The following is a 21,184-nucleotide window of genomic DNA, read 5'->3' as shown; positions in this document are numbered from 1 at the left end:
GTAACCCATGACTCTAACTCCTTGTGCATTTGCATTCCAAAGCAAATTTTAAATATGCACAAATTTAGGGGGAGCTCTTACTTATCACATACTTCTCAAAGCGACGATATATTTCATGCTTATTATCATTTGTCGAAGCTTTGATCTATATGTTGTCATCAATTACCAAAAGGGGGGAGATTGAAAGTGCAACTATCCCTAGGTGGTTTTGGTAATTCATAACAACATATAGCTCATTGAGCTAATGCTATTCCAAGATGATTATTTCAGGAAAGCTCAATGATTGGCATGGCATGGATGTGAAAGTGGAACCCTCAAAATGCTAAGGAAAAAGGGTTGGCTCAAGCTCAAAAGCTCAAGACTCTTCATTTTATATTTTAGTGATCCAAGATCACATTGAGTCTTTAGGAAAAGCCAATACTATCAAGGAGGGATGAGGTGTTGCTTAATGAGCCTCTTGCTTCATCTTCTTAGTGATATGCTCCAAAACCCTCAACTACTTTCCCATATCCACATATTACCTAAACCCTAAGCCAAACTCGGTCCTACCGATTCTTCCTATCCGGCGCCACCGAGTTTCACTTGTCATTAGCCACTGCCAAACCCTAGCAATTTGGTTCTACCGATAGGGATCTCGGTCTCACCGAGATGGGATTGCAAACTCTCTGTTTCCCTTTCGTAACTTTTCGGTCTCACCGAAAGAGCGAATCGGTCCCACCGAGATTGCAATGTAAATTCAGTGTTTCCCCTTTGTAACTTTTCGGTCTCACCGAAAGAGCAAATCGGTCCCACCGAGTTTGCCTGACCAACTCTCTGGTTAGCTAATTACCAAATTCGGTCTCACCGAGTTTGTGTAATCGGTCTCACCGAGATTACGTTATGCCCAAACCCTAACCATATCGGTCCTACCGAGTTGCATGTCAGTCCCACCGAAAATCTCTAACCGTCACTAGGTTTACATTTTCGGTCCGACCGAGTTTGTTGATTCGGTCCCACCGAGATTGGAAAACTGTGTAACGGTTGGATTTTGTGTGGAGGCTATATATACCCCTCCACCTCTTCATTTGAGGAGAGAGCCATCAGAACACATACACCATTCCAACTCATATGTTCTGAGAGAGAACCACCTACTCATGTGTTGAGACCAAGACATTCCATTCCTACCATATGAATCTTGATCTCTAGCCTTCCCAAGTTGCTTTCCACTCAAATCTTCTTTCCACCAAATCCAAATCCTATGAGAGAGAGTTGAGTGTTGGGGAGACTATCATTTTAAGCACAAGAGCAAGGAGTTCATTACCTACACACCATTTGTTACTTCTTGGAGAGTGGTGTCTCCTAGATTGGCTAGGTGTCACTTGGGAGCCTCCGACAAGATTGTGGAGTTGAACCAAGGAGTTTGTAAGGGCAAGGAGATCGCCTACTTCGTGAAGATCTACGGCTAGTGAGGCAAGTCCTGTGTGGGCGATGGCCATGGTGGGATAGACAAGGTTGCTTCTTCGTGGACCCTTTGTGGGTGGTTGCTTCTTCGTGGACCCTTCGTGGGTGGAGATCTGTGTGGACTCGTGCAACCGTTACCCTTGGGTGGAGCCCTATGTGGACTCGCGCAACCGTTACCCTTCGTGGGTTGAAGTCTCCGTCAACGTGGATGTAGGATAGCACCACCTATCCGAACCACGGGAAAAACATCCGTGTCTCCAATTGCGTTTGAATTCTCCAAACCCTTCCCTTTACATTCTTGCAAGTTGCATGCTTTACTTTCCGCTGCCTATATACTCTTTGCATGCTTGCTTGAATTATGTGATGATTGCTTGACTTGTCCTAAATTAGCTAAAATCTGCCAAGAACTAAAATTGGGAAAAGGTTAAGTTTTAATTTGGTCAAGTAGTCTAATCACCCCCCTCTAGACATACTTTTGATCCTATAGAGCCCCAACATTGTTTGTAAATGTGGGTCACCACCTTCAAGGGCACCACTAGTGGAATCATGACATCTCGCATTGTGTGAGGGTGTGAGGAGAATACGATGACCCTACTGGCTTCTTGATACGTCTCCGTCTTGTCTATAATTTTTTATTGTTCCATGCCAATATTATACAACTTCCACATACTTTTGCCAAGAGTTTATATGATTTATTAGACTAACATATTGATCCAGTGCCCAATGCTAGTTCCTGTTTGTTGCATATTTTTTGTTTCGCATAATACAATATCAAACGAAGTCCAAACGCAATAAAAATTTACGTAGAATTATTTTAGAATATGATTATACTTGGAATTTATGCTTGAGATATGATTATACTTGTTGCTCTAGGTTGAAGGCTCGACACCTTCCCTTTTCATGTGGATTTAATGATAATGAAACCTTGGCTTCTTACGCTAATGGTATATATGATTACTATGATGTGGAATGAACAGAAGAATTCGTTGCTTTTAAGGGTGCTTATGAAACTGAATCTCTGATTGAAAAGTATGAAGATTATTATGATGTTGTTTATAGACCTGAAAGTTTTGCTATACCTAAATATTGCTATGAGAATTATGAATACAATGCCGATATTGATGTATTTATTGAGAAAGTCTTCGTTGTCCAAGAAGAGACTAATATCTTGTAGGTAATTATGGAGGAAGAAATTGCTGAAAATGAGAGCTCATTAGATGAAAAAGATGAGGAGGAGAGCGAATAACAAAAGGAGGAGGAGCGGATTGATCACCCGTGCCCACCTTCTCATGAGAGTAACTCTTTGTATCATACATTGTTTAATGTCCCTTCGTTCTTACCGAAGGATGAATGATATGATCCCTTGGATTCATTTGAAATATCCCTTTTTGATGAACTTGATGCTCGCTATGTTTATGGCCATGATGCCAATTTGAACTATGCTTATGGAGATGAACTTGCTATAGTTCCTTATGTTAATAATGAAACTGTTGCTACTGCACGCACACATGATATTCCTATTATCTTTTTGAATTCTCTCAACTGCACTATATCGGAGAAATTTGCTCTTATTAAGGATTATACTGATGGGTTGCATCTTACCATTACACATGATGATTTTGATGTGTATAATATGCATGTGCTTGCTGCTCCTACTTGCAATTATTATGAGAGAGGAACTACATCTTCGCCTCTCTATGTTTCCAACACGATAAAATTGCAAGAAACTGCTTATGCTATGTATTGGCCTTTACTTGATGTGCATGAATTGTTATTTTATGACATGCCGATGCATAGGAAGAGAGTTAGACTTTGTCATTGCATGATATATGTTGCTTTGTGCTCACTACTAAATTATAAATCATTGCTAATTAAAACTGGCTTTGATATACCTTGGGGTCCGGATGGATCGATTACTTGAGCACTTTATGCCCAGCTTAATGGATTTAAAGAAAGCGCTGCCAGGGAGACAAGAAGTTTTAGAGTCATTTTATTTTGTTGTGTGCTTTTATAAAGTTTAGAAAAATATAGAGGGGAACCTAAATTTTTTCAAAAAGAAAACTCAAAGTGAGAGAGACGAGCATTGTTAAAGTGGGAGCTAGCCTTGAACTTTGTTCATGCCCATGGAAACTTGGTCAACCTTGATTCGGAAACTTTTCAACAAAAATAATTATCCCCTTGTGCAAACCCATTTATTATAAAAATAATGTGGCAAGATTTGCCTTTAGGATGTTTAGATTGCTTGTTTGGTATGTGCGGTGCAAAAACAGAAACTTTGATTGTAGTACGTGAATTTACATTTTTTTTACTGGAATGTGAAAAGTTTCTGAAATTTTTACACAGTACTGCTATGCATTTTTTTCCTAATTTTTCAGAATTTTTGGAGTTACAGAAGTATGGTCAAAGTTCAGATTGCTACAAATTGTCATGTTTTTGACAGATTCTTATTTTGATAGAACTATGGAGTGTATCGGTGGTATAAGTCATGAAGAATCCATCATGTATTAACCGATGTCTTGTAGTGGAAGCTAGAATACCGTAGGGATAATGTAAAAATAAAATATGAATGGGTTTGTAGCATTATTTAGAGTAGTGATTTGCTTTATTATACTAACAGATCTCATGAGGGTTTTGTTAAGTTTTGCGTGGATGAAGTGTTCGAGGATCGAGGAAGTCTCGATATGAGGAGAAGGAGGAGAGGCAAGAGTTCAAGCTTGGGGATGCCCAAGGCACCCCATGTAAATATTCAAGGAGACTCAAGCGTCTAATCTTGGGGATGCCTCGGAAGGCATCCCATCTTTCTTCAACAAGTATCAGTATGTTTTGGTTTTTGTTTTGTTCATGTGATATGCATAGATCTTGGAGCGTCGTGTGCCTTTTCATTTTTATTTCAATAATGCACCATGCTGGTATGAGATAGTCCTTGGTTGATTTATAGAATGCCTCATTTGCTTCACTTATATCATTTGAAGTTTGAATTGCCCGTTTCTCTTCACATAGAAAACCGTTATTTGTAGAATGCTCTTTTGCTTCACTTATATTTATTTGAACTTGGTCTTTTCTAGAAAGAATTAAACTCTCATGCTTCAATTATATCTATTTAGAGAGTCAACAGGAATTGGACATTCACATGGTTAGTCACTGAATATGATATGTTTGATTCCTTGCAATAGTTTTGCGATATAGAGATGATAATATGTGGGAGGTACTAGTAAATGGTTGTGGTTAGTAAGAATATTGGTGTTAAGGTTTGTGATTCCTGAAACATGCACTTATAGTCTCTCGCTATGCTATGAAGTTGGAGCATGATTTATTATTGATTGTCTTCCTTCTGAATGACGGTTGGGGACGAGCGATGGTCTTTTCCTACCAATCTACCCCCTAGGGGCATGCGTAGTAGTACTTTGCTTCGAGGGCTAATAAGATTTTGCAATAAGTATGTGAGTTCTTTTATGACTAATGTGAGTCCATGGATTATATGCGCTCTTACCTTTCCGCAATTTGCTAGCCTCTACGGTACCGTGCATTGCCCTTTCTCACCTCGAGATGTGGTGCAAACTTCGTCGGTGCATCCAAACCCCGTGATATGATACACTCTATCACACGTAAGCCTTACTATATTGTCCTCAAAATAGCCACCATACCAACCTATTATGGCATTTCCATAGCCATTCCGACATATTGCCATGCAACTTTCGCCGTTCCGTTTTTATGACTTGAGCATTCATTGTCATATTGCTTTGCATGATCGTAAGACAGATAGCATGATATTTTCATGGCTTGTCCATTTTTTTATATTGTGGCGACCCGACCCGAATGGATCAAGTCTACTATGCTCGGGTGTCATCCCTGGATCAGTAATGCTGACACCACATAGTACATCGAAGGATTTATAGCAGAGTGGCAATCACACACTTATTACATCGTTGTCTCAAAGAGAACTTATTACAATAAATATGGCTTAAGGCCATCTAGTGTCGATAACAGCGGAAGACTCGGAAGATAAATGGGTCCATCAACTCCAACGGCATCACTGAGTATAGGGCCACGACCTAAAAACACCTTACTCGTCGTATGAAAAGTTTGCAACATAAGAAGTTGCAGCCCGAAAACGGGTCAGCACATGGAATATGCTGGCAAAGTAACACATAGAGAGTAATGGAATGAAACAGCTATACTATATGCATATATGGCTGGTGGAAAGCTCTATGGTTATAGTTTTTGCGTAAAGCCAGTTTTTCCCTACTGCAAAGGAATAAATTTATTTAACTATCATGGTGGTTGTTAAACATTGAGAATGGTTGACGGCATTCTCAATCCCAATTAAAAATAATTAAAACCCAACAACATTAATTAGAAGTAACATGTTGAGATTCACACGATATTCAAGTACTAGATACTCAAGTTGTCCATAACCTGGGACACGGCTAATCATGATTAGTTTGTACACTCTGCAGAGGTTTGCGCACTTTTCCCCACATGACTCGATCGCCTCCGTTTGTTTTCTCGCACTACAAGGTGTTTGAGAAACGGATGACCGAGACACAGTCTTTCAGAAGCGCTAGCACCTTACATGTGGGGTAGACCGTACCACCTACAACCCCTACATCTGCTAGTCCACCCCGTAAGAGTTCGCACAACTTAGTTAACTATGCCAGAGCCCATAGTAGCATGTGGCTGCACACGGAAGTTACTAGCATGAATTATCTTATGATCCCTTTGAGCCTGGGTGGCGGTCCGAAATAAAAACAGGCAAGTCCTGATAGAAATCAGGTGCCTCAATCCACCCAGATGTGTGTTTAAGTTGCCACCTTAGATAAACCACTAAAATTATCAACTCACATCTGTCATGGATATCACTCACCCAATCCACGTCTACTAGCATAGCATGGCATAATAAGCAAACGTAGAAGTAACTCCCAAAGGTTTCATAATAATACAGGTGATAGGTACTACCTCATCTACTTCCCATCCCACAATTTAATTAGATCCTAATCATGCAGTGTGAGAGGATTGATCTAATGCAATAAAACATGGGTTGCAGAAAAGGTATGATCAAAGTGTTACTTGCCTTGCTGATGATCCGCGAGACCTAGGGTTTCGAAGTAACAAGCGGCGCAATCCGGGTGATCTATCGCAGACAAACAACAAGCACACAATAAGTACTCATCTAATGCACAGGTAAAACTCGAACAAGAGATCGAACCAGAACGTTCAACTTAAGAACTCCGGTTGCAAAGAAAGAACGAACCGAACAAAGAAACGGAAAACAAACGGCAGAAAACAACTCGGTTCTAGCAAGTTGAATCTAGGTCAAATTTTACTGGGGCAAAAACTTGTTTAAGTTGATTAGACGGAACGGCGGTTTCAAAATGAAACTCCAGGCGCTTGAATCACCTGATTCCGATAAACGAGCGAGAAGATAAACTAAAACGAAGATCGGATCTGAGATCGCGATCGCGGAATAAATCCGACGAGAAGAAAAAGAAGAACGGTTAAACGAACGGACATTCGTTAACCTAGAAGAATCCGGTGATCACGTTCGTTAGGACGAACGGTCCGGCGAACGGTCCAAAAGCAACTAAATCGGAAAAGAAAACGAATCCGATCTAGGGTTTCGGAGAAGAAAACCGAAACGAAAAACCGATCTAGAAAATGAATCAGAAGAGAAGAAAAGAATCGGAATGATTAGAAGAAAACAATCCGAGGAAAAGAGACGCGTAACCTCCGGCGAGGGGCTCCGGCGGCGTGGCGTAGGGCGGCGGCGTGGGCAAGGTGCGGCGGCGGCGCTAGGGCACAAGGGCGGCGGCGCGGTGGTGGGGTGGCGCGGCGGCGGTGTAGGGCGCGGGGTGGGGTGCGCTGGAGGGCTTGGGGTTTGATTTGATGGGTTTAGAGGGGGGGTGTTGGGGTATTTATATTGGGGAGGGGAAAGGAGACTTGGGGTAGGGGACAAGAAATAGAGTAGGAATAGGAAAACGAAACAAAGGAAAGGGGACGGGCTAACCCTAGCCGGACTCGGCTAGAGCAAGAGGCGGCGGCGGCTGGCGCCTGCCTTGCCTGGCGCACGGCGCGCAGGGAGGCTGGGGCGGTGGCCGGCTGGCTGGGCCTTTGGCCCGGTTGGCCTGGCGGGAGGCTCCTTTTTTTTAACTGGTTTTCGCGCGCAGAAAACAAAAGAAAAAGAAACTAAACGAACTCCGAAAAACCTAAAGTAAATTTTCCCCGACTCCTAAAAATGAGTCGAACAAAATGAACTTTTCTTCGGGCCTAAAATGCAATTTTTTGAAAATGCGCATTTTTCCCTATCCAAATAAAATGCAAATAAACACCGGAAAGCAAAATTTGATCTATTTATTAAATCTTCATTTTTCCTCAATTTTGGGAAAGTCATATTATTCCCTCTCTCATATTTTGATATTGGAAAAATTATTGAAGATGAAATAAATAAATCAAATGATCCTCTTTTCAAATTCGAGAAAACTCTCAAATATGAAAATAACGAAATCTCCAACTCTCTCTGAGGGTCCTTGAGTTGCGTGAAATTTCTAGGATCAACCAAAATGCAAGAAAATATGCTATGCATGATGATCTAGTGTATAACATTCCAAATTGCAAATTTGGGATGTTACAAACCTACCCCCCTTAAGGTGAATCTCGCCCTCGAGATTCGGGTTGGCTAGAAAATAGGTGAGGGTGGTCCTTGAGCAAATCTTCTTCTCTCTCCCAGGTGGCTTCATCCTCTGAGTGGTGGTTCCACTGAACTTTGCAAAACTTGATAACCTTACTGCGAGTAACTCTGCTAGCAAACTCGAGAATCTTGACTGGCTTCTCCTCATACGTTAAGTCGTCCTTCAACTGAATCGCTTCGAGTGGCACGGTATCTCTTAGCGGTATCTCTGCCATCTCGGCATGACATTTCTTCAGCTGAGAAACATGGAATACATCATGAACTCCTGACAGTCCCTCTGGTAATTCCAACTTATAAGCGACTTCTCCCATACGTTGCAAGATCTTGTACGGTCCAACGAAACGCGATGCTAACTTTCCCTTAACTCCAAAGCGCTTAACTCCTCGAAGTGGGGATACTCGGAGATAAACTCTATCTCCGGTCTCGTAAACTGTCTCCTTGCGTTTAGAATCTGCGTAGCTCTTCTGCCTGGACTGGGCTACCTTGAGCCTATCTCGAATCAACTTAACTTTCCGTTCAGACTCCTTAATCAAATCTGGTCCAAAGAACTGACGGTCTCCAACTTCGTCCCAGGACAACGGTGTCCTGCACCTCCTTCCGTATAAAGCTTCGAAAGGTGCCATCTTCAAACTGGTTTGATAGCTATTGTTGTAGGAAAACTCCGCATACGGCAAGTTATCGTCCTAGCTAGATCCATAATCTAGTGCACAAGCTCTCAGCATATCTTCCAAAATCTGATTGACTCTCTCGGTCTGTCCATCCGTTTGCGGATGAAAAGCTGTGCTGAACTCTAGTCTGGTTCCTAAAGTTTCATGCAACTGATTCCAAAACTTTGAGGTAAATTGGGTTCCTCTATCTGATACGATACTCCTCGGAACTCCATGCAAACAAATGATCCTAGTCATGTATATCTTCGCCAACTTAGCACTGGTGTAAGTGGTCTTAACTGGAATGAAATGTGCTACCTTCGTCAAACGATCAACTTCTACCCATATCGAATCATAGCCTGCTTTCGTCCTGGGTAGTCCGGTGATAAAATCCATGCCTATCTTATCCCACTTCCATTCGGGTATCGGCAATGGTTGTAACAACCCTGCTGGCTTCTGATGCTCTGCCTTTACTCTCTGACATACGTCACAAACTGCTACATATGCTGCAATATCCTTCTTCATTCCGGTCCACCAGAATGTTTCCTTCAAATCCAAATACATCTTGGTATTCCCTGGGTGAATCGAATACGGTGAATCATGTGCCTCTTGCAAAATCAACTTTCTGATCTCCGGGTCATTGGGTACATAAACACGGTCCTCAAACCATAAGGTATCGTGCTCATCCTCACGAAATCCCTTTGCTTTTCTTTCGCTCAATTTCTCTTTTATAGCAGCAATCTCCTTGTCAGATTTCTGAGGTTCTCTGATCTTATCCATCAATGTTGACTGAATCTCCAATGCTGCTACATAGCTTCTCGGAACTATTTCCAAACATAGCTCACGAAGGTTTTCTGCTAACTCCTTGGGTATTTTCCCCGTCATTAGAGTATTGACATGGCTCTTACGGCTCAATGCGTCAGCTACTACATTAGCTTTTCCGGGATGGTAATGCAATCTCATGTCATAATCCTTGATGAGCTCCAACCATCTCCTTTGTCGAAGGTTCAACTCCTTCTGCGTGAAAATGTACTTCAAACTCTTGTGATCCGTGTACACCTCACAATGATTTCCAATGAGAAAATGTCTCCACGTTTTCAATGCATGCACTACGGCTGCTAACTCCAAATCATGCGTGGCATAATTCAACTCATGAGGCTTCAGTTGCCGTGAAGCATATGAAACAACTTTCCCTTCCTGCATAAGCACTGCTCCAAGTCCTCGACGTGAAGCGTCGCAATACACCTCATAATCCTTGGTCTGATCTGGCAAAATCAATACTGGTGAGGTGACCAAATGTTTCTTCAACTCCTGGAAACTAGCCTCACACTCCTCAGTCCATTTGAACTTAGTATCCTTCTTCAACAACTCCGTCATAGGCTTCGCAATCTTTGAGAAATTCTCAATAAATCTCCGGTAGTATCCTACGAGTCCAAGAAAACTCCGGATCTCTCCAACTGTTGTTGGTGCTTCCCATTCGGTTACGGTCTCAACCTTTGTGGGGTCAACTGCTATACCTTCTCCGGATATAACCTGTCCGAGGAATCCAACTTCCTTCAACCAAAACTCACATTTGCTGAATTTGGCATATAACTGATGTTCCCTTAGTTTCTCCAAAACCAAACGCAAATGTTCCTTATGCTCCTCTTCATTCTTTGAATAAACCAGGATGTCATCAATTAACACTACAACGAACTTATCCAAAAACTCCATAAACACTTTGTTCATCAGGTTCATAAAGTAGGCAGGTGCGTTAGTCAATCCAAATGACATAACGGTATACTCATACAGTCCATATCTTGTGGTGAATGTTGTCTTAGGTATATCCTGCTCTCGAATCTTCAATTGATGGTACCCTGATCGCAAATCGATCTTGGAAAACACTTTGGCTCCTTGCAACCGATCAAACAGATCGTTGATCATTGGCAGTGGGTACTTATTCTTGACGGTTACTTCATTCAATCCCCGATAATCAACAACCATCATTAATGTTCCATCCTTCTTTTCCACTAGAAGTACGGGTGATCCCCAAGGCGAAGAACTTGGGCGAATGTAACCTTTATCCAATAACTCCTTAATCTGATTCTTAATTTCCACCAAATCCTTTGCTGGCATCCGGTACGGTCGCTTCGATATTGGGCCTGTACCTGGCAATAACTCAATCAAAAACTCAATGTCTCTATCCGGTGGCATGCCTGGTAATTCCTCAGGAAATACATCAGGAAAATCCTTTACCACTGGTACTTCCTCTTGCACAACTCATGTTAGGAAGTTTACTTGTGTCCTGTTTGGCACATGCCGGGATACATACTTGATCCTTCTTTCTTCTGGTGTGGTAAGCAAAATTGACTTACTAGCGCAATCGATGTTTCCTCCATACATCGTCAACCAATCCATGCCTAATATCACATCCAATCCTTGAGATTCCAATACTATTAGGTCTGAGGGAAACACATAGTTACCAATCCTTAATGGTAACCGATCACACCATCGTCTGGCCATAAACTCCGCTCCTGGTGAGCTTACTAACATGGGTGACCTAAGGGCTTGGGTTGGCAGGTCATACTTATCCACAAATTCCCTTGATGTGTATGAATGCGATGCACCAGTATCAAAAAGTACGAGTGCGGTAAATGACTTAACCAAAAACTTACCGATTACTGCATCGGGTTGATCTTGAACCTCCTCCACATTAATGTGGTTCACCTGTCCCCTATTGAAAGGGTTCGGCTTCTTCCCAGAGCTTCCATTGCCATTTCCATTCTGGCCTTCAGGACATTCATTGGCATAATGTCCGGTCTTGGAACACTTGAAATAGGTGACTTGACTCAGATCTCTCTTGGTTGGGGTTGATGGGATGGTCCGATTCTGGCCGTTGCTTCCTCCATTCCCATTACCATTTTTGTGGCCATTATGGTTGTGCGAGCTACCTCCTCCATGGGTGTGCTGAAATTGAAATCCCGGTTTAGGGGCAAAACGGTGCTTCTGCTGGGCTCTAGAGTTATTCTTCCCCTGTCCATACTTCCTCTTGCGGTTCTCAATCTGCTGTTGCTTCCCTTCAATCATGATGGCACGATCTACCAACTCCTGGTAGTTGTTGAAACTTGCTACCATCAACTGCATGCTTAGCTCATCATTCAATCCTTCCAGAAACTTCTCCTGCTTAGCTGCATCCGTAGCAACGTCATCTGGGGCATAACGTGCTAACTTGCTGAAGTCGTCAACGTACTAGCCAACTGTCCTTCCTCCTTGGCGTAAGTTGCGAAACTCACGCTTCTTTATGGCCATAGCTCCTGCTGAAACATGGGCAGTGCAGAAAGCTTGCTGAAACTGATCCCATGTGACAGTGTCAACTGGGTAAGTGGCTGTGAAATTCTCCCACCATGCTGCCGCGGGTCCGTCAAGCTGGTGTGCGGCAAACTTCACTTTCTCACCATCCGTGCATCCTGCAGTGGTCAACTCCCTTCCTATCTTGCGGAGCCAATCGTCTGCTGATCGGTGCTACTGGAAAACACCGGCGGATTCAGCCTAAGGAAACGGGCTAAGTGGTCAACAGGTGGTGGTGGTGGTGGGTTGTTGTTGTTGTTCTGCTGGTTCTGGACTAACATCTGCATCAATTGATTCTGCTGTTGGATCAACTGAGTGAGCTCCGGTGGAAATCCATTGTCACATCTCGGAGGCATCTGAGGGTTTAGAAAAAGAAGAGAATTGAGAATAGAGTGAGGTCTAAAGGGAAAACACTACCCATATGCACATGAGGCAAAAGCACACAATTCACTTCAATCCATCAAACAAGGGCTTACAAACAATCTAAAACTATCGCAAAAGTGCTCGACTAATGTTTACATGGGGGAAATACTACTACTATTTGGTGGTCATCTAGAAATTTGAACCGATGGAAGACTCCATGATATCTCCTCCAGCTTCGTCGTCAAAGTCGGGTTCACTTGGATCCGAATCGGTGTCGTCGATGATGATGTAGTTGTCCGGACATGCGACGTACTCGTCTTCCTCCGTGGATGCTAACTTCCTCTTGAGTTCTTCAATCTCCTGCTTAAGATCGCCATTGTGTCTTGCTAGAGCTACGATCTCGTCCATGTAGTCCTTGCGTGTAGACTTCAGTTCTCCTTCTAGCTCGATGATCCTTGCCTTTGCATTCTTCAACTCTATCATATCATTGCACATCTGGTTCTCGTGGCGTCGAATGTGCTGGTTTAACTCCTGGATGAAAGATGCAATGTATCTATCCTTCTTGGTGCTGACTAACTCCCATTGTTCATCTCGGCGCCCGCAAATCTGGTAGATAGTGTCCTTGAGGTCTTCTTGGTAAACTTCTCCAATGCGTCCTATGGTGATATGAGCTGCCATGCTCTTTCCCAGACTCCAGGTTGGTGCATTGAAAACACTATCTATAGGCTTCGTGATTGGCGCGAATGTCCTTCCCGGAACATGAGCTTGAATCTTCCAGCGCTCCTCTTCAGGCAGAGTGGCGTTGAAGGTCCCGGTGAAGCTTGGTAATCCGATATTCAGGTACTTGGTGACTTCCTTCAAGTGCAATCCAAAAGGTGTGCCTTCATCCGGTTGAGTGTACTTAATCTTCACGTTCGTCATCCTAAAAGAGTAGAAAAGATGAGGAGTTAGAAAATGAGAAGAGAATGGTGATCTATGGCTTTAACTTAGTGGTCGTGTCCTACAGTCAGCGTGTGCTCTGATACCATCTCTGTGGCGACCCGACCCGAATGGATCAAGTCTACTGTGCTCGGGTGTCATCCCTGGATCAGTAATGCTGACACCACATAGTACATCGAAGGATTTATAGCAGAGTGGCAATCACACACTTATTACATCGTTGTCTCAAAGAGAACTTATTACAATAAATATGGCTTAAGGCCATCTAGTGTCGATAACAGCGGAACACTCGGAAGATAAATGGGTCCATCAACTCCAACGGCATCACTGAGTATAGGGCCACGACCTAAAAACACCTTACTCGTCGTATGAAAAGTCTGCAACATAAGAAGTTGCAGCCCGAAAACGGGTCAGCACATGGAATATGCTGGCAAAGTAACACATAGAGAGTAATGGAATGAAACAGCTATACTATATGCATATATGGCTGGTGGAAAGCTCTATGGTTATAGTTTTTGCGTAAAGCCAGTTTTTCCCTACTGCAAAGGAATAAATTTATTTAACTATCATGGTAGTTGTTAAACATTGAGAATGGTTGACAGCATTCTCAATCCCAATTAAAAATAATTAAAACCCAACAACATTAATTAGAAGTAACATGTTGAGATTCACACGATATTCAAGTACTAGATACTCAAGTTGTCCATAACCGGGGACACGGCTAATCATGATTAGTTTGTACACTCTGCAGAGGTTTGCGCACTTTTCCCCACATGACTCGATCGCCTCCGTTTGTTTTCTCGCACTACAAGGTGTTTGAGAAACGGATGACCGAGACACAGTCTTTCAGAAGCGCTAGCACCTTACATGTGGGGTAGACCGTACCACCTACAACCCCTACATCTGCTAGTCCACCCCGTAAGAGTTCGCACAACTTAGTCAACTATGCCAGAGCCCATAATGGCTTGTGGCTGCACACGGAAGTTTCTAGCATGAATTATCTTATGATCCCTTTGAGCCTGGGTGGCGGTCCAAAAAAACAGGCAAGTCCTAATAGACATCAGGTGCCTCAATCCACCCAGATGTGTGTTTAAGTTGCCACCTTAGATAAACCATTAAAATTATCAACTCACATCTGTCATGGATATCACTCACCCAATCCACGTCTACTAGCATAGCATGGCATAATAAGCAAACGTAGAAGTAACTCCCAAAGGTTTCATAATAATAATACAGGTGATAGGTACTACCTCATCTACTTACCATCCCACAATTTAATTAGATCCTAATCATGCAATGTGAGAGGATTGATCTAATGCAATAAAACATGGGTTGTAGAAAAGGTATGATCAAAGTGTTACTTGCCTTGATGATGATCCGCGAGACCTAGGGAATCGAAGTAACAAGCGGCGCAATCCGGGTGATCTATCGCAGACAAACAACAAGCACACAATAAGTACTCATCTAATGCACAGGTAAAACTCGAACAAGAGAACGAACCAGAAAGTTCAACTTAAGAACTCCGGTTGCAAAGAAATAACGAACCGAACAAAGAAACGGAAAACAAACGGCGGAAGAAAACAACTCGGTTCTAGCAAGTTGAAACTAGGTCAAATTTTACCGTGGGCAAAAACTTGTTTAAGTTGATTAGACGGAACGGCGGTTTCGAAACGAAACTCCAGGCGCTTGAATCACCTGATTCCGATAAACGAGCGAGAAGATAAACTAGAACGAAGATCGGATCTGAGATCGCGATCGCGGAATAAATCCGACGAAAAGAAAAAGAAGAACGGTTAAACGAACGGACGTTCGTTAACCTAGAAGAATCCGGTGATCACGTTCGTTAGGACGAACGGTCCGGCGAACGGTCCAAAGGCAACTAAATCGGAAAAGAAAACGAATCCGATCTAGGGTTTCGGAGAAGAAAACCGAAACGAAAAACCGATCTAGAAAACGAATCAGAAGAGAAGAAAAGAATCGGAACGATTAGAAGAAAACGATCCGAGGAAAAGAGACGCGGGGCAACCTCCGGCGAGGTCTCCGGCGAGGGGCTCCGGTGACGTGGCGTAGGGCGGCGGCGTGGGCAAGGTGCGGCGGCGCGGCTAAAGGGCGGCGGCGGCGGGTGAGGGGCGCGGGGTGCGGTGGAGAGCTTGGGGGTTGATTTGATGGGTTTAGAGGGGGGGGGGTGGGGGGTATTTATATTGGGGTGAGAGGAGACTTGGGGTAGGGGACAAGAAATAGAGTAGGAATAGGAAAACGAAACAAAGGAAAGGGGAGGGGCTAACCCTAGCCGGACTCGGCTAGAGCAAGAGGCGGCGGCCTGCGCTGGGCGCACGCGCGCAGGGAGGCTGGGGCGGTGGCCGGCTGGCTGGGCCTTTGGCCCGGCTGGCCTGGCGGGAGGCTCCTTTTTTTTAACTGGTTTTCGCGCGTAGAAAACAAAAGAAAAAGAAACTAAACAAACTCCGAAAAATTCAACCTAAAGTAAATTTTCCCCGACTCCTAAAAATGAGTCGAACAAAATGAACTTTTCTTCGGGCCTAAAATGCAATTTTTTGAAAACGCGCATTTTCCCTATCCAAATAAAATGCAAATAAACACCGGAAAGCAAAATTTGATCTATTTATTAAATCTTCATTTTTCCTCAATTTTGGGAAAGTCATATTATTCCCTCTCTCATATTTTGATATTGGAAAAATTATTGAAGATGAAATAAATAAATCAAATGATCCTCTTTTCAAATTCGAGAAAACTCTCAAATATGAAAATAACGAAATCTCCAACTCTCTCCGAGGGTCCTTGAGTTGCGTGAAATTTCTAGGATCAACCAAAATGCAAGAAAATATGCTATGCATGATGATCTAGTGTATAACATTCCAAATTGCAAATTTGGGATGTTACATATATCCTTGCTACACTAGGTCATTGCACATCCTGGTACACTGTCAGAGGCATCTATATAGAGTCATATTTTGTTCTAGGTATCGAGTTGTAATATTGAGTTGTAATTAAATAGAAGTATGATGATCATCATTGGAGCATGTCCCAATGAGGAAAGGATTATGGAGACTATAATTCCCCCACCAGTCGGGATGAGACTCCGGACAAAAAGAAAAGAAAAAGAAAAAAGGTGAGGCCAAAAAGATCCCCAAAAAAAGAAAAAAAGAAAGAAAAAGAGAGAAGGGGAATGCTAATTCCATAGTTGTGCTTCAAAGTAGCACCATGTTTTTCATATAGAGAACCTCCTATGATGTCACTTTCATATACTAGTGGAAATTTTTCATTATAGAGTTAGATGCACACCCACTTAGTTTTTAGTTGGATCATTCTTACACTTGTAGCTCTTAGTGCATCCGTTGCACGACTATCACTACTCCTCGCATTGATATCAATTGATGGGCATCTCCATAGCCCGTTGATTAGCGGTGTTGATGTGAGACTTTCTCACTTTTTGTCTTCTCTATGTTTACACCTATCATCATGCTCTATTCCACCCATAGTACTATGTCATGGCTTGCGCTCATGTATTGCGTGGGGGTTGAAAAAGCTGAAGCCGTTAAAAATTATGAACCAATTGCTCGTCTTGTCATCGGGGTTGTGCATGATAAATACTTTGTGTTACGAAGATGAATCATGACAAGACTATATGATTTTGTAGGGATAGCATTCTTTAGCATCGATATTTTCAAAGACATGATTGTTTGTTGGGATGCCTGAGTATTGATGTCTTTATGTCAAATTATAGACTATTGCTTTGAATCACTCGTGTCTTAATATTCATGTCATGATTAGATTATATGATCAAGATTATGTTAGGTACCATTCCACATAAAAATTCACTTTTTTATCATTTACCTACTCGAGGACGAGCAGGAATTAAGCTTAGGGATGCTGATACGTCTCCATCATATCTATATTTTTTTATTGTTCCATGCCAATATTATTTGGCATACTGCAACAATTTATATGATTTATTGGACTAACATATTGATCCAGTGCCCAGTGCCAGCTCCAGTTTGTTGCATGTTTTTTGTTTCGCAGAATATGCATATCAAACGAAGTCCAAACACGATAAAAATTTACGGAGAATTATTTTCGAATATATGTGATTTTTGGGAGGTGGAATCAACGCAAATGGAGGCCCAGGGCCTCCACTAACCACCAGGGCACGCCTGCCCCCTCGGCGTGCGGTGGTGCCTAGTGGGCAGCCCGTAAGTCGGTTGGGGCTCTTCTTTGGGCGCAAGGAAGCTTATATACAGAAAAAAAAATCATGTTAAAATGTCAGCGCAATTGGAGTTACGGATCTTCGATATTTAGGAAACGGTGAAAGGCCAGAAAATAGGAACGCGAAACATAAGAGAACAAAGAAGAGATCCAATCACGGAGCCCCTCCGCCGCCATGAATACCATGGACCACAGGGGGAACTCTCCTCCCATCTAGGGTGGAGGCCAAGGAAGAAGAATGAGGAGGGGGCTGTCTCCCCCTCTCTCCCGGTGGCGCCGGAGTGCCGCCGGGGCAAGGATCATGACGACGATCTGTATCAAGAACCTTGCTACCGTCAACACCAACTTTCTCCCCCTCTAAGCAGCGGTGTAACCTCTCTATTCCCACTGCAATTCTCTACTTAAACATGGTGCTCAACACTATATGTGATTATCCAATGATATGTGGTTATCCTATAATGTTTGAGTAGATCTGTTTTGTCTTATGGGTTAATTTATGATCGTGATTGGTTTGAGTTGTATATTTTATTTTCGTGTTGTCCTATGGTGCCCTCCGCGTCGCGCAAACATGAGGGATCCTTGTTGTAGGGTGTTGCAATACGTTCATGATTATCTTATAGTGGGTGGCGAGAGTGACAGAAACTTAGACCCGAGTAAGAGGGTTGTTGCATATGGGGGTAAAGAGGACTTGATACTTAATGCTATGGTTGGTTTTTACCTTAATGATCTTTGGTAGTTACGGATGCTTGCTAGAGTTCCAATCGTAAGTGCATACGATCCAAGTAAAGAAAGTATGTTAGCTAATGCCTCTCCCTCATATAAAATTGCAATAATGATTACCGGTCTAGTTATCAATTGCCTAGGGACAAATAACTTCCTTGTGTGACAAAAAAAATTCTACTAAACAACTAACTTTTATTACCTCGCAAAGCACTCATAGTTTTATTCTTGCAAACTAGTTCTAGCATCACACCTAGAAAATAGTTTCATACTTGTTCTAGGTAAAGCAAATGTTAAAGTGTTCATAGAGTTTTATCGATGGTCGATAGAACTTGAGGGAATATTTGTTCTACCTTTAGCTCCTTGTTGGGTTCGACACTCTTATTTATCGAAAAAGGCTACAAACGACCCCCTATACTTTTGGGTTTTCACTTCTTGGGAAGCATTGTGCCTCCACACCACTCCAACAGAGACGTACTTCCTCTCAAAGGGAAGAAACTTCGGTAACACATCCTCATCTCCCCCGACTCCACTTGTGGCTATCTCTTACCTTTACTTTGTGCTTACTTTACTTGTGTTGCTTATCTTGCTTACTTGTGGTGTTGTCTTTGCTAGCATCATAGTTCACCTAGTTGCATATCTAGAAAACCTATTTGTTGCTAACCCTAATTTGTTAAGAAAAGCTAAAAATTGGTAATTGCCTATTCATCCCTCCTCCCCCTCTAGTCAACCATATCGATCCTTTCAATTGGTATCAGGGCCTTGTCTCTTTATTAAGGGTCTCAACACCCGAAGAATATGGTTGACGGAGAGGAAGAAGTGCCCGAGGCCGTGGAGTTGAACTCGATCACCCGAGACGACTTAAATGAAGCAATGGCTTCACTTAAGACGTCTATGAAGGCTGAGGTCAAGTCCATGCTAAAGGATTTACTTTGGGGGTTGAAATCTACTCTCGATCCGTTGCTTGTGGTTAATCCCACCGCATCGGAGTCGGGGACCAATTCCGGCAAGGAGGCGACTAAAGGTACTCAAACCTCTTCCCCTAAAAAAACCAAGAATGGCATGATCAAAAGAAAAATGGGTTGGTGACCCCTTGTGTCCATTTTGCGCAGATCTTGGAAATATTCATCACTTGTTTTTCCATTGTTCTGTTGCCAAATATGCATGTTGTGTAATTTACATATGCATTGGTGCCAATTCTAGGGCTACCTATTTCTTGCAATATTTCTGGTGGATTCCCAGTTATCTGCCCAACGGTAGAAACCTACAATTTGTAAGTTTAGCTGCTCTATGCTAGGCAATCTAGAAGCTTCATAATTGTGTATGTTTTGAGAAGAAACTTATTTGTTCCCCTGTCGAGTTCATTTGCTATGCATTCTCTTTCATGTGCTATTGGACAGGTTTGCAAAATGAGGGTTAGTGGGTTGCACTGCAATGGGGAGCGGCAACTTTGGATCTCCATAGTTACGGGCGTGTAGAGATGGGAAGGCATGTACTGATGCTAGAAGCAATGGATGATGAAGATAGTGAACATAGTGATGCTAAATCTTATGTTGTGATGGAAGACAAGAACTGGGAGGTCAAATTAGTGTTGGATTCGAGGTTTTCTTTGTCCCTCATGTAATAGTTTTTGTCTCCACTGGCCTTCATGGATAACGATAATTGTTCTTGTTGTTGTCCATCAACATGGCTTCCTGGGTATCGTCGGCAATAATATGTCATCTTCTTCAATAATAGCCTTGTGAAGCTACTTGTTTATTTGCAGTATACTTGATGGTCTATTAGTTGGTGATTCAACCAGAATGTGGTCCCCTATACATGTCTTTTGCAACGCATTCAGTGACCAAAATTGTAATGTTGTTCATGGCCGACAAGAGCTACCGTAATGCAATAAGAGTTTTGCCTATGCTTCGAGGAGAATTTGAGGTTGAAGGGTTTGTCGTAGTTTCTCTAGGGTTGTTTATGCAGTAGTTGTTGATTTTCAATTTTCTCTTTATTTAGTACTCACTTTGTTCCTTCCTTTCGCACAAAGCTCTCTATTGTGGGGTATTTGTTTTGTCTTAAGTCAAACTTTCTGAAGTTTGACAAAAATTATGACAGAAATATTGACATTTGTAAACTTAATCATTATCAGTAGATCCATCATAAATGCATTTTTTGTATTATGCTTATTTGGTAGGGTAGATGCTGATGTATTTTTAATGTAAACTTAGTTAAACTTTAAAATGTTTCACTTAAGGCCAGGTTGATATGCGAAAGATAAACAGAGGGACCACAAGACCAATTTGATATTTTTAGAACTTATCCCGCTGTGAACCAACCTATAATTGGATGGTTAGACGGATAGTGGTATCTTCAGCCCATCAGGGTTCAACTCCTGATGAACATGATATGCCAGCTCACTCTTTCAATGGTGCTCATAAGAATAGGATGAGCGTTTATAGGAATGAGTGTATGAGCGCTTGCGTCTGTATTATGTTTAAAATAAAAAATTTATCCAGCTTATTTTACAAAAGTAAATTTGAGATCACCAAAACGAATTGCACGCTAGGAAAGATATTGCACCGCAACCATTTTTTTACGAGAAGAGAGAGAGAGAGACGCACAGTGTGATCGGACGTTGCGGTCAAATCTACGGGCCGTCCCAGGCTACGACGACGTCGACGGTGATGGAAGTGCGTGCGCGTGCGCCAAATTATTAGCCGCATTCGCGACGTGCACTTCGCGCTCATCCATCCATTCATGGTCTCGTGATCCTTTGTTACTCCTCGTACGTACGGCAGAATTATTGGTTTGGTTGGGTAACTTTTGTCTGACTCAAAACTTAATGCACACAATCATA

The sequence above is a fragment of the Triticum urartu genome, chromosome 2 (assembly GCF_003073215.2).
Source record: "Triticum urartu cultivar G1812 chromosome 2, Tu2.1, whole genome shotgun sequence".
NCBI lineage: Eukaryota > Viridiplantae > Streptophyta > Magnoliopsida > Poales > Poaceae > Triticum > Triticum urartu.
This window is presented reverse-complemented; position numbering follows the sequence as displayed.